Here is a 15193-nt window from a genome sequence, read left to right as displayed (position 1 = left end):
TAAAGAAAACATACACACCAGTATTCCATTTCTCCCTAAACATTTTAAGAATCGAAGTCTTTAACTAACGTGATACAGGAGTCAACAAGCATACTTTTAGAATTTGATTAAAAGGGAATATAATATGGAAACGCGTATCTAAAGAAAATAATGACGATATAATTATATTCATGTACCGCAACACAAGAATAGTACACGCTGTACATTGTCTGTTGATAATGTTTCTGTAGTGCTTTTTCAGCACTCTGCATGTGACCTTGCCGGTGGCGCTGTGGGTTAGGCTCCTGCCTCTCACGTCACACTGTCTGTGATGGAATCCCGCTAGAGCCATGACTTTTTTTTTTAACAAACATTTCTTTGAAAAAATGAAACGTTTCCCTGAGTCAGAGATTAAATAAAACCTCACTCGCACCAAACAAATTTAAATTTCTAAATATCACAACATGATTGAATTTAAGTCATTTTAATAACAATGAATAGTCACCTAGGCGTTACAATATAAACATTTATATTGATTTAAATCGCGTTTTGATTTAAATCGCAAACGCGGGTTTAAATATATGTGTTTTTTGATTCACAATCAGACAAATGCAACATAAATTGATATCTTTGTCTTCTAAGTATCTTATTAAACTTTCAGTATAGCTTTCTCCCCGTTTAGATTTATTTTTCTTGGGATCTTGGGATCAAACGTGGAAAGATTGGATTGTAATCATTTTTATTTTTTAAATACATTTTAGAAAAGTGTAATCTATACTAAAAAGCTGTACACCACCTGCTATAAAGATACATATTGTAATACTTTCTGGTTCGGATAGGACAGACACAAGAACTCAGACTTGCGTAGTTAAAGCAAGTTAAAGCCTTGATTTTATATATCACCTTTAAAAGTGGCATCTCAAAGCAAAGTAAATACCCAACACTGATTGTACCCATCTGTCATCCTAATAAAGCACCTTGAATTGAATTGAGAGAGAGAGCGAGAGAGCACAGCCAGGACAGAAAGGCATCGCGTATCTAAGGAAATAGCAGTATAACCTTGTTCATGCACAAACAGTGGCATGTTACATTATTAATTTGGGTGTCTCCTCTAAATTGCATTTTGAGTGCGGTTTTTGACTTTTTTTAAATTGCAACCATAAATAAAGCTGATACTGTTTAGACTTATATTAGGATTTATACTTATATTAGGATTATATACTTTGTGAAAAGTGATAGTCTTTTAACCTTTTCTGTGAATTCGCTTGTTATCTAACAAATGCATACTTTTAGAATTTGAATAACTGGGAATATAATATGGAATTGCGTATCTAAACAAATTAATAACGATATAATTATATTCATTAGTGTCTTGCGGAATAAACTGAAGAGGTTAGTTAATGTGACACAGAATTATTAAGAATTATCACCTCTTTTTACAATTTAGAACAAATGAGAACATTCCACTCAGTGGGCGGTGCATTGTTATCTCAATCACCTGCTTATTCATTTTATACCACTGGACGACAGGATAATGTGACTGTACTGCATCTGTATAGAATGTTTCAATCAATACAGTAATTGATTAAAATTGCAATTGCGTGTTTAATTAAATGCCTTTTTGATTCACAATCTGAAAATGAAAACCGCGGTAAAGTCACCTTGAATTAAAAAAAAACGATTTTGGCATGCCTGTAGCATTTTCACGAAACCTCCTAGAGTTGTGAGAACACTTGCTTTGTGTATAAAGTACATTGTGAATGTTTTCACAGCTTTCACTTTGTCGTTTTTATGCCATTTCTTTGACCACGCACTAATATTCCTATGTCAGTATCTTCGCAAGGGAATCAGTGCGACTTTTAATACTAATTAAATGACGAGGGCACTTTCCACCCCCTCTACATTCTCAGAGTAGAACAGAATAACCTTCTAATGAAAGACGGTTCACCCCCCACGGAACTTAATATGGTCAGTAACAGTAAACAGTAACATGGTCAGAAGGAGCATGTACAAACGATTCCGAAATAACCACATGTAAGACTCTAATGCTTAAAATGTTTAGGGAGAAAGTGGAATACTGGTGTGTATTTTTTCTTTGAACTACCAATACCAGCCATATACAGTCTGTAATATAGGGATTTCTATATGTCTTTATTTAGTGGTTACATTAGTGACAAAGGCTAAACTTTTAGCTTCAATAACGCGTACATATCTCCCCTTTTTATAAAACGACATGGTTGAAAACTGTTCCAGAGCCACTATTATTTCATCAGTGAAAAGTACATCATGAAATGCCTCTCCCTGTTCAATCCACTGGAAAAAAGAAAAGGAGCATAAAGCGTCTGATGGTCATAAACGATATTCATTTAGGAACAGCATCAGAGATATATTTTTAACTGCACTGCATCGGAGAGAATACCATAGTGTGTTTTTTTTTTTACTCCCTGGCGGAAACTGGCTTTCATAAGAATCAGTATTTTTATAATCAGAGATTAAATAAAACTTCACTCGCACCAAACAAATGTATATTTCTAAATATCACAACATGATCGAATTTAAGTCATTTTAATAACAATGAATAGTCACCTAGGCGTTACAATATAAACATTTATATTGATTTAAATCGCGTTTAAATCGCCTTTATTTAAAACCCATAAATAAAGCTGATACTGTTTAGACTTTTAATTATTTAAAACTGTATTACAGCAGCACAATACACAATGCTACTTAAATCGCTATCTTTGTCTTCTGTGTAATAATGTTCACTTCTCTGTCCAGCAAATTAACAATAGTAATAAAAATGAACTTTATTGTATATGGCGCCTTTAAAGGTGGCTCCTCAAAGCGATTTACAGGATAAAAACAATAACAACAATACTGTTAGGCTGGGCAAACGATTTTTTTTTTAAGTAATACAAAATGAGATATAATGATGTCTTCCGGCTTAGACATTAACGAAGAGCATAACACGTGTACTGTATACACTGCAAGTTCAACCCCCCTCTCTGCAGGAGTGCTGGCTGTGATGAATTGAAGGTATTTCCAAAGTAGAAGGGGGCGAGATTTCCAGCGAAAGACACCTCCCCCCCTCAAAAACCCAGTAAATACAATACTTACTAGTTAAGAAAGCTAGGCTCCTCAATGAAATCCCTTTAACATGCTAATGCATTGGTGTAACAGTCCGGGCGTGGCAAGCTTCTAATGTCAACTCGACAACGGCGAAAGAAACCCTTCTTTCATTGTAGGACAATGAACATATTCTAGCCCTAAATGAATTAATAGCAAACATGGTTTACATAAAAGACATTTTTCCAAGAAAGTTTAGCCTTTGTCACTAATGAAACCACTAAACAAAGACATAAATATAGAAATCTTCAGATTTTTAAAATACATAACTTTGCTAAAATTTATTTAAAAATAAAAACGATTACAAACACCAGCGGAGAGAGAGAACAGGGGAGGGATGTTGGTTTTGCATAGGGGGCGGGGCTATGGACATTAGGTATATTTGGAAATGTGGAGTTACATGTTGAGGTATTGATTTTGTGTAATGCTTTATGTTGAAAATTGAGGTGGATTTTGTTTATAATAAAGAGGATGAACTGGGATGGGAGGAGGGTTTGATTTTGCATAAGGGGCGGGATTATGATAATCGGAGGAATTTGAGAGAGTTTAATGGTTTGATATATTTGATTTTGTATTGTGGTTGTTATCTATGTTTTTGATTTGTATTATGTTTAAATGGTTGTTTTTGTTGGTTGGTCGTTATTATAGTTATTAATAATACGATCTATAGTTGAAATCTGAGCCTAAATAAAAAGAAAAAGCATTTTCAGAGAGCAATTACGCTGTGTTTATGTAGAATAAGTGATTAGGTTTATGAGCAATCTAATTACTTTTTTGTTTAAAACGCTATATAAAATAAAGTTTATCATTAATTTGCTGGACAGAGTGGTGAACATTATTATGCATAAGACAGAGATAACGATCCTGATCAGTTTAGAAATCTGTGTACGCTGTAAGGTTTTTACTTCTTAATTAAACTTTTAAAATACACATTTCGAAAAGAAAGAAATCCTCTTCCTGGTATAGCAAACCAGCACATCTTTTTTCTCCAATCAGAGGGGTGTCAGATGGTGTCAGCCAATCACCATTCTGAAGCCCTACCATAATCTCTGGTATAGGGAGACCCCAGAATTCTGTCCGATATTTTATGTAGATAGATGATAGATACTTTTATTGATCCCGTGAGGGAAATAAAGTAAATCATTTTCATTTTAGGAAATTATTAAACGCTCGGTTAAAAGCAAAGGAGATTGTCTGTTATAGTGGACATAAAAACAAGAGTTCGCTGCATTATACCCTAGAAGACACAGACCAGTGCCAGACCAGGAGAATGCCCGCAGCGTAAAAGAAAATGCCTGATGAACTAGGGATTGGACAGTTTCCAAGTGCTTGTACAATCGATGGAAATGTTCAAATAAATGTGCAAAAGAAATAAACAAAATAATCATTTATTTCTTTATCATATTGGCTAGCTAATGTCTCTTTGCTAGTTAGTGGCTGTGTTTCTGTTGGGTAGCAACAGGTGACTGTTCTCAGGCGGAATATGTAAACAGCTTAATTTTCGTGTTAAATAATTTTTTAAAATTAAAATTCATTCTATACAGCAATCGCATATTTGGGTACCGTTTCATAAAACTTTCATGCTTAAAATGTTTAGGGAGAAATGGAAGACTGGTGTGTATTTTTTCATTAAACTACCAAGACCAGCCATACACAGTACAGTTTACGTACATACAGTAATGTTTATGTTCCTAAATTAATATGGTTTATGACCTTCAGATGCGTTATGCTCCTCTTCTTTTTATGCTCAGCTACTGAAATTTCCCTTTAGTGGTAAAATTCCATATAAATATTCAAAACTAAGTGGATTAAAATGTGCACGGTAAAGAGATTAAATTATTAAATCTTTTCACTACCAACCAATGCACCACGAGTGCCCCTGTCAGTCATTTTGGCCAGCCAATCACTTACCGCGGTGCCCTGCTGTGGCTTGTGGGTAGTTTACCGTACCGCAGGTTTGTACCGTGCATTTTGAATGGCTGCATCTCTATGTGCATAATCCTATAACATTACAAGAGCTGTAATATAATAAGAGTCATATAAATGCAAGATCCACATTGAATGAGCTTTTGGAATTTTAAAACAATGCTTTGTTTGTCTGTCATTTGGTTTGCGTACCACTCCATCAAGAGCCAGCACCATCACTGTGGCATGTGCAGTCCTACACAACCTTGGGGTTGACTGGTACAGTATGCTTGCATTTATCTACAGATGTTATTCTCTGTACCACCCATTTCCTTATTATCCCTGCTTTCTTTTGATAACCACAGATATGGAGAACCATCACAATAAAATATTTAACAAATTTATTCAGTTCACTCCCAGAGTTTATAGAACTCCAGCATTTATATAACTGTTTGGTTAAGTTCTGTTCTCTTCACTCCCTAGGATATCTTAAAATTCACAGTTACTAATAATGATTGACATTAAACGGAATTATCAGTAAATTACACTTTTGTTAATACACACGTATTGATAAACATGTTTATTAATAAAGGTGGTATGAATGTTAAACAATTTTAGTTAAATATTACAATAATTTTCCGAACAATGGATGCATAAATTCAGTACGTAGTCATGATATTATTTCCACTATATTCAGGATCCTTCTAATGTGATCCAGCTTTTTGCCAAGTATGGTACTAAGTTGCTTAAACCATATGAAGAGGTGGTTTAAGTCAGTCTGCTTCTTTAGCCACCTCTAGAGGGCAGCAGCTGTTACTTTGTGTTCGTTGCAATTGAGAACAGGTAGCTGCGGACTAACCACAGCAGCAAAGTTCGTTGCAATTGGTCTAAAGGTGGAGCACAAGTTTAGTACTCTACTTTCGGTTTGTTGCAATTGACCCATCCTGCCCATTTGGTAGTTATTATTTATTTGAGCCAAGGATCACCTCCAGCAGTGTTTGAAAGAATGTTTGAACAACATGACTGGGTATTTTGTTTAATAATCCCACAACACTTTGAGTAAAGGAGTTCATCTTGTTCTCATTTCCAATGTAGTTTCTACTTACAGTATACCTCTGGTTCATGTTTCACTATTGATTTTGAAAAACTTTGTTGAGTTGACTTTGTTAATGGCTTTAAAACCACACAGTATCATAATGTATTTAAAGCCAACAAAAACAAAACAGAGACCAGAATAAAATCTTTTTATTTTTATTTGAATTTATTTTGTTTGAGTACTGTACAGTTAAACTTGCAGCTAAGTCTGCACTATATTTAGATCAGTATATTTAAATTGCTGTTATCACAATTGGCAGTTGAGGTGCTGTACAGTTTGCTCTGCTCAAAAACATTTAAGTAAAATAATGTTAATGATCGCTTGGCAACTCGATGAAGTCAGTCTGTAAGAAACAATGCAAGTCAGTAATAGAATCCATGCACCATGGAATATTTCTAAAGACATAAAGACAAAGTGCCATTGGAATAAAAAGTTTCTAGGTTGATTTGCATGACACATAAAAAGACCCCTTTAGCAATTTATTGAGTGGGCAGGGAAAAAAATGATCCAAGGTCAAATTTATATTTTTATTTATTCATGGCATTATTGGTTTTAAGTTAAATTTCAGACTATATACAGATGTAGCCATTCAAAGTGCACAACAAAACCCTGTTCCCCGGCAAATCATTTGCGGACTACCGCAGTAAGTGATAAAGTTATAAAAAGCTATAAATGTTTTAAACTTTTCTATAAATACTTGCACTCATTATCACAGTAAAAAAACATATACTTTTTAGAATCCACTTCATAGGGAATATAATATGGAATCATATATCTAAAGAAATCGATTACAATATTCATTTAAGGATTTAAATGTAATATATTTATATAGCTCAAAGTATTACTGTATTCCACTTTCTTTGTAAACATCTGCATTAACTTCTTTGATTCATTCACTCATGATTATGTTAAAAACATTTTAACCTGTCTGTTTCAGCACTCTCTCTACATGACTCCTCTCTACATGAGTCGATTAAGTGCATGTCTTTGAACCCGGCAGCGAGTGTTCAATTCTCAGTCAAGGTACTTGTTTTCCTTGCAACAAAACATATTATTTCTAAAAAATAAAGTAGTAAAAGTAGAAAAGTAAAAAACATTTTATTTTTATATATCACAACGTGTTCAATAAATAAATTGAAAATATGCATAAGCAAATGTGAATGCTGTCAACAGTGAGAGTACGCGCACACACAGGTACTAATACACGAGGATACATTTATTAATACATAGAATATGCATATAACCCTAACAGATCTTATCGAGAGGGTTATCAGAATACAAAAGGTATATTCGGTCAGTTACAAAGAGTTACACATATCAAGAGGACATACGTTCAGTATATCATTCATTAAGACCGTTTCGTAAATGCACTTGGTTATAACTTCTACATCAGATATTCAAAACAAGTACATAACTCTTAGGAATTAAATTGATATCAACTGGTTGGGATAACAATTGAATTCTCGAGCTGTAATGCATTGAAGTTGAATACTCATCCAATCTCTGGGGATTCAGATCTCCTGCGGGCACAAAGAAACAGTTGCAGGCTGTTGCTGTCCAATCCGCGATGTCTGGCTCAGTGCCAGGCTGTGCTGTGCGGCTTGCAACAGTGCGCTGCTGATGCTCACTGTTGGCTTTAACTAGCAAAGTTTGTGCACAGGGAAAAGATGACTGTGGGTCCCAGCAAGTCAGGAAGAGGACCGGTTCGTTCCTGATGAAGAGCTAGTTCTGAATAGTGATTCAGCTGTCCACAGTTCCGACCTGTTCACGAGGCCTGCTGCTGGTTACTCTCTGGCAACGTCCACTCTAGACTCTTAGAACAAAGGAAAGTTCTGGCACTCGGACACACTGGCCGTTCCGTGGTTGTCCGGGCTGAGTCTCAGGATGGTCAGGAGGCCCGCTGCGAGAATGTCCTGCCCTTGGGAGCCTTCTGCTCCTGGGCCGTCCTGCCGTGGAATTCTTCTTTGAATTCCCTTTAGAATTGTCCACAGAATCCTCCTCAGAATCTTATTGAATCTTACTGAATCTCTCAGGCTCTCTGTGTTGCCTGTTTTTACCTGGAGGAACTTCAGCTCATTGATTGGCTGAAAGTTCCATAGGCATCAGAGTCCCACGTGGGTTACTCGGCCCTACCAGTCCCTGATTGGTTGATCAAGGTGAGATATGAGTCACTTACTCCTGACACTTAGTAATGCAGTCCAGATGTCCAACTGGCACTCCCTAGACAGATAGGCGCCAATGGATGACCATTGATCATGATAGCCAGGCTTAGCTAAGTGCATCCCCCTTTGGGAGCTGTCTTTTATCAAAGGAACCCTAAATCAGCCTGCATGGTTTCTCTGTGGCTGCACCACAGAGATGAACAGAGAAATGGGGCCTATTTTGGGAAAGCTCAGAAACACTTAATTCTGCCTTATTAATAAGCCTTGCCGCTACAATAGTATATATAATCAAGAATAACAAAGCAATATTAAAAACGCCACTAAAACCAAACTATAATAACGTATCTGGTCACTATTAACAATATTAAATTATTAATAATAATTTCAAACTGTATTTTGTTCAGGGTCATTTGTCACTGTTTTCACAACCTTTGCTTTTTTAAAACTCCTATATTTGAGACAGTATGCATCAGGTGTCAATCACAACAAATGACACAGAACCTTAAAACCACAGGCATTTTAAAGATTGCAATTTGTGAACATCTAGTACTTATTTTGAATAAAGTGAATCCCAGGTGTAAGCGAGTTCATAAAGCTAGAATTTCTATTCCTACGTTCGCGAAACACCTGACCATATACTGTAAAGCTTTCAGTGTTTTGTTTGTGTAAATCCCAATCACAGTGGGAGAAGAGTGTGTGGGGAAAGGTTTAGGCTGCAATTGAATTGGGGCTCTGTATTCTTCACACCTTAAACATTTTTTTCTCTGAAAGCATTTTTCTTCCCTCTTTAGTTGTTTATTTTTTCTGCAGCCTACTCATGCTGATACAGCTCCCTACTTGATTTCTTCGTTTTTTACTAAGAAGGTTTTGGAGAACTTTAAAACCATTTTTATTTTCTTTGTAATGGAACTTTGAAGTGTGATGAAAAATTAAACCAATTGTTAATATGACATTTACATTAGCATTTTTTTTAATTTAATATATCTCAGTACAGTATATTCACTTGACATTCACAATCATTTAAACGTTTGGAGGAGTGTCAGATGTCAAGGAGACCCCAACCGCCCCTTTCCCCCATGGACAGACTGAGAAAACATTTCGGAAGGGAAGGAAGTACAACTGCAGCAGCCATAAAAACTAAACTTTGTTCTCCTGAACATAATTGTAACAAATTGTCACGTTTCACATCCTTGCGTAACAATCATGACGTTCTCATCCAAATAAAGGTTTGATTTAAAAAGTAAAATAAAAACCTTGGCTGGTATGCCTCACGGACTCATGCATAGAGTAATCCAAAGAAAGGGGCTGCTGGGCACACTGTGATCTTGACATACAGGTGTGAAGTAGAGTTAACAGCTTAGTTTCAAAAAGGATATTAATAATATTTTCCATATCGCTTTAACATTGGAATGTTCTTAAAAGTGTAAAAAGAAGCAATACACAACGTGTCTCTTCTATAACTCTTCAGTTCATAGAACAATTCCCCCAGGGCCACACAACATTGCCCTTCTTGTGTCTAATTTCCAGGGAGTAACCCTGTTACAAAAGGGAAGAGCACATCATATGATGTCTGGTAGAGTTTCAGCATTCACTTTTCTGTAATCCGTACAGAACCGTGACGTCTCATTAATGTTTCGTACCAATAAACAGGGGGACTTCATGGGCTTCCTTCTTTGAATTAAACTGCGCTCCAGTAAATAATGTACAGTTTATCACCTTCTACAATGCTTCTAGTTTAGCAGGATTTGCACAATAAGCACATTGTTTAATGAGAATCGAATTACTTGTGTCTATGTCACTGTATGACACAGGTTTGAGTCAGAGTGTCTGTTAATAAAACTGAGCACCCTACAATAAATTTAACTGCTGCATGATTTATTTTTTCATTTCAGCTAAATGAGGGGAATACAAAGTCAAGTCAGTCAGGATCTCAGAGTTTAATAAGCAAGAGCTTATTCTTGTCCATGTAACAAGAACATTGGCATCTAGACAGTGTACATTAATGAGCAGAGTGAGTCACTGGCTTAATTGAAGGTGTAACCTGTCTGTCTTCACTGTTATGGTGCAGTTTCAACATATTGATAAGTTGTTCTCTGGTTACTGTCAATTGTAAAAATAACCCTTCTTGCCTCCTTTGCTTAACTTAAAGAATTCCGTGAAGAAATCCTTAATCACGAAACTATCACTTAATTTATCCAGATACACACATTCATGCCGGAACCAAAACAAGCTATAATAGTGGACTATTTTTATGTTTTCGCTATATAAGAAACAAACCGAAAGTAAAGCTCTGATCTTGCTTTGAACCACCTGGATGCAGTGCACTACATTACAGTGCTTTAGGACAAAACATTTTTTTTAAAAAGAAACGGATGTCAAAATGTTTCCAAAATGTCCACTTGTGATATTTTAGCTGCTTAGTTACATGATTCCATATTAATATCGAGTGGTTTTAAATCAGTACAACTTTTTTTTACACTAACAGCAAGTGGTGTTCTTATTATGTATTCTTACAAAAGGATAAAACGTTATAACGTTTTCTAAAGTACAGTGTATAAACTTTTGCATGTTAGAACAAGCACATTAAAACCATAACCCACTGTAAGTTGCCAAGTTAAAGACTTTGATGCATAAATATTTATCTAGAGGGAAGTATACTGTTGTGAATGTTTTCATATTTAAATATCTCTACTATCTACTGTGTGTACATTAGATTACTACTGTATATGTACAGTATTACATTACAATACTGTTTTTGTTTCTGCTACCACAATTTACCTTTGGATTTTCTTTATGTAAATGTAAACCTGAAAAAAGTCACATCACGTTCACAAGCTACAGTATAATAACAGTTTAATATTAATAAAAGTCTAAACAGGGTACAGCTTAAATTCTATAATTAGAGAAAGATTGTCCCTCAGCATTGACCGGGAATTAAAAACACGAGTTTTCTGGTAACTGTGCAAATAATTTGTTTCAGTGCTTAAACTTTGCTTAATTAAAAGTATTTAAGACAGAGAGAGCAAGCAAGCCAGATAGTGAACAAGAGAGAGGGAGATGCTGAGTGAGAAAGAGAGAAAGTAATGTTATAAAGTGTCTTTAAGAACCTAAATACCATGGGTAACACCTGGGTAGTATCAACATTTCCAGTTTCAAAGCACAAAGGTGTTTGCTGAGGTGTAGTGGTTCCAGATGCAAAGCATTAGATTCAAAGATACTCAAGGATTACCATAGTTAATTAAGTTCTGGGCAAGTGTCCAGTGTTGATTAACAGTCCAGAAAGACACCATAAAAGGGACAGGTACAGAAGGAGATGGGACAACACAAGAGACAAGAGAGGGCAACAGATCCTTTTCAAAATCACCTGGAAAGACCAGATTGGAGCTAAGTAGTTGAACCATTTCAAGAGAGCATGCTATTCTGTGGTTTTATGGAACTGTGATTTCCTTTGTTAAAAACTGCCCTTGGTTAAAATCTGTCTCTCATGTTTAGTGGGTGCATTTTTAGAACAGAGAGAGATAGTTCCCATTCATTCGGTGGCATCCGGGTTTACAGAGATAGATTTAACTGCAAGTTGTATTCTACTTAGTTTAGAAGGCAGCTTATCTCTTATTTTGGCCTAAATAGTCATTATGTTAGAGTTTGAATACTTGGTTACAGACTGAGGTTTTTCTTGGTCATTGGGACATTAGGTTTCTAGGACACCTTATTTGGAAGTTTGTACATAGTGTAACCTGTGTGTTGTACATTTTTTTTGTTTGAAGTTTAGTATGAGGTGCCATTTAGGCCATTGTTCAAACTTTACCTCTCATACACACACTAATTACTTTTGATACACACAAAATTCTCTCACACTCTCCATTTTGCCTCTCACATACTGTACAAGAAAATGCTCTCAGATTCATTAGTTTTACCTCTCACATACACACAAAACGCTCTTACATTCAGTACTTTTACCTTTCACAAACACATAAAACACTCCTTCACAATGTGAACGTGAGAGTCAAAACTAGTGAATGTGAGTGCATTTTATGTGTATGTGAGAAGTAAAACTAACGAATGTGAGAGCATTTTGTGTGTGTATGTGAGTGGAAAAATGGAGAGTGTGAATGCATTTTACATGTGTGAGAGCTGAATTATGGACCAATGTGGGTGGTCTGCCTAAATGGCACAAAGTGATTGGCTGAGAAAATCTATCAACAAGCTTTCTCATTTTCTGCTGCTCTCCAAGATGGAGGAAAGAAATCAACCTCAACCGCAATAAGCACTAAACCAAGCCATAGTTTTAATAACATCTTAGCCATACAAGAAGCAAAAGCTTCATTGTCATCGGCTACGACAACCACGAGGAGTGTTCTTCCGTCAACGCAGCATGCAACTATGGCACCTCATAGTTTAGTGTGTGTATTGTAATTGTTAATAAATATTTGTTAAACCAAGTGTGCCTGAATTATTACTCTCCACCAAAGCTGTACCAGAGAACAAAAAATTAATGTCCCACTAATTATACCAACCACTCAGGTATATTCTTGGCAGAAATCTTTACATATTGAGCAATATAATAATTAAGTTTACTTTTTGATTAATCCTTTTGGTTATTTCTTGATTTTCTCTATTTTTGTAACACCCTATTTGTAACATCATAAAAGGAGTTTTGTGTTTAAACTAAGATAGCACCCAATTGTGTATAAATTATGTATAAAGAAGATTCCCATTATGTATATTATTATGTATAAATTATGTATAAATTATTTAATGAAGAGAAAGAACAAACTGTCTATTCATGTTTATATCAGTTTCCTTCTATCATTTAGATTGTACAATTAGCATTGTGACAAAATATAAATTATTTTAATGCTTATGGTGACCTCAAAAAACACATCATGTTCACAACAGACTATACAATAAACAACATTTTATAAATCAAACTGAGTATTCTCGCTATGTTAATCAGCCCCGGGGTGTCTCGTTTGCTACAGTAGCTCTACATCTGTATGTGATTTCCAGTACCAATAGTTACATTACCAGCATCCAAAACCAGAGTTAATCAGACCTATTTAATCCATCACCATGCCTCCCCTTCAGCCTAATTAAACCCTGCTCCCCATTTCATCTTTGCTTAGCATTGGTTTAGACCTTGTGACACACCTTTTCCACTATGATATCTGCTCTGGAATCCTTCTGGCCTTTAGGATTTTTGGCTTCCCTTTCGACTTCAATTTTTGGAATCTTCTCGGACACCTTTTTGAAGTTTCTCTTTGTATCTGCAACCTTTTTGGCCTCTTGACCTTTTTGCTTGTCTTTTGACCAGGACCTTGGATTTTGCTGTTTATTCAGTATCTCATACCTTTCCCGTATAGGGTCCATCTTTCTAAAATCTACAATGATAAAATTCTTCCAAAAGGAGGTCAGGGATAGATGAGTATTCACAATCAATTAATTGTACTGCTGAGCCCAGATCATTGAAAAGTGACAATTGTAGTAAAATTTTAAACTCTAGACTTATTAGTTAGGTTTTTGGATATGCTTCTCTTATATTATGTCAAAAAGCAGAACAAGGTTTGTGAAGGAATCTACGTTTCAGATTGGGCTGTTCACCTGAACTGTCACTGGGAGGTTTCTGAAGGGAGCAGGTATTTTGGCGTTTGTGGAAATAAGGCATAATTATTTAGCGAATTGGAAATTGACAGTCCTTTAATTGCCAGACACTTAAAGAGTGTTTCTTTGGGTGGGAGGGGGAGGGTAGAGACAACTGGAAAAAGATAGAGAAAAGGAGTTGTATTTAAACTAATTTTTGTTTAGATTATTTTGGGGTTCGGAACTAGTTCTGTCTAAATTCTAGTTAAGGAAAAAGTTTATTTAGGAGTAAAAAAAGTTAGGTTTTTGTTTTTAGTGTTTAAAAAAACACTGGTTCTGGCACTAACTGTGAAATAAGCAGACACGTTATTAGTCAAGAAACTGTCATGTCATGTCATTTGCCAAACCACTTTATACCATGCGGTGTCGCCGGAAGCTTGAGTCTACCCGGCAAGCAAGAAACTATCATTCTGTGAATAATCATAGTTTCAGAATTTTTATTTTAAAAACCTGGTGCATGTATTTTAATTTCTAACATTTATCTCTGTTGTCATTTCAAAGAATGTCTTGAAAGCAGTTCCCTTGATTGATGAACACACCTTAGTGAAGCAAAGGAAATCACTATATTTGAAAGGGCATTTATACACTTTCTGTGCTGCAAGTCCCTTGAGGAAATGTAGTTCACACATTTCTCAACAACATTGCTTCTTATCAAATGATGCTATATAATGCCATTGCTTGCTAGTCACTGCTTGTCTGGTATTTAGCTCATTCATCTTTCTTTGCACTAGTTCTACCAATAATTGTTGTTGCCCTGTCTTTAGTTTAAATTGCTAAACATATGTCATGGAAGACCATGTTGTTTTAGTGCTTCTGTGAGGTACTATAACATTTTGGTATTCTACTACATACTGTGAATAAGTGTAGCAATTTTTAAATTAATGCAATGTTTTCTTCAATACCCCCCAGAAATATTGTAAGCTGTGCACTGTAAACAATTCAGTTTGAGATTCAGTTGGGATTAATATGCATGTAAAGCTTTGCTTTCTTGATGAGCTACTTACCAATATCTTTAGTGAGTTCACAAACATTGTTTGGGCAATGTTACAGAAAACAAATCTCCTATAGGGGCATACAGTCTTATTGATTGCATAAATGCTTAGTATACCATATTCACAATCAGTGAGTTTCCCAGTCTTAGCAATCATTTCACTTACAACTATCCTGTTGACTCTGACTTTTCTTACCTTTAGGAACAGCTCCTTCTGCATTGCTAATTCTTTATTCAATTGTGAGCCCACATTCTTTCTTGTCTCTGATATGTATTAGGTACATTACAAAGCATACT

This window comes from Lepisosteus oculatus, chromosome 12 (assembly GCF_040954835.1).
Source record: "Lepisosteus oculatus isolate fLepOcu1 chromosome 12, fLepOcu1.hap2, whole genome shotgun sequence".
Classification (NCBI taxonomy): Eukaryota; Metazoa; Chordata; class Actinopteri; order Semionotiformes; family Lepisosteidae; genus Lepisosteus; species Lepisosteus oculatus.
This window is presented reverse-complemented; position numbering follows the sequence as displayed.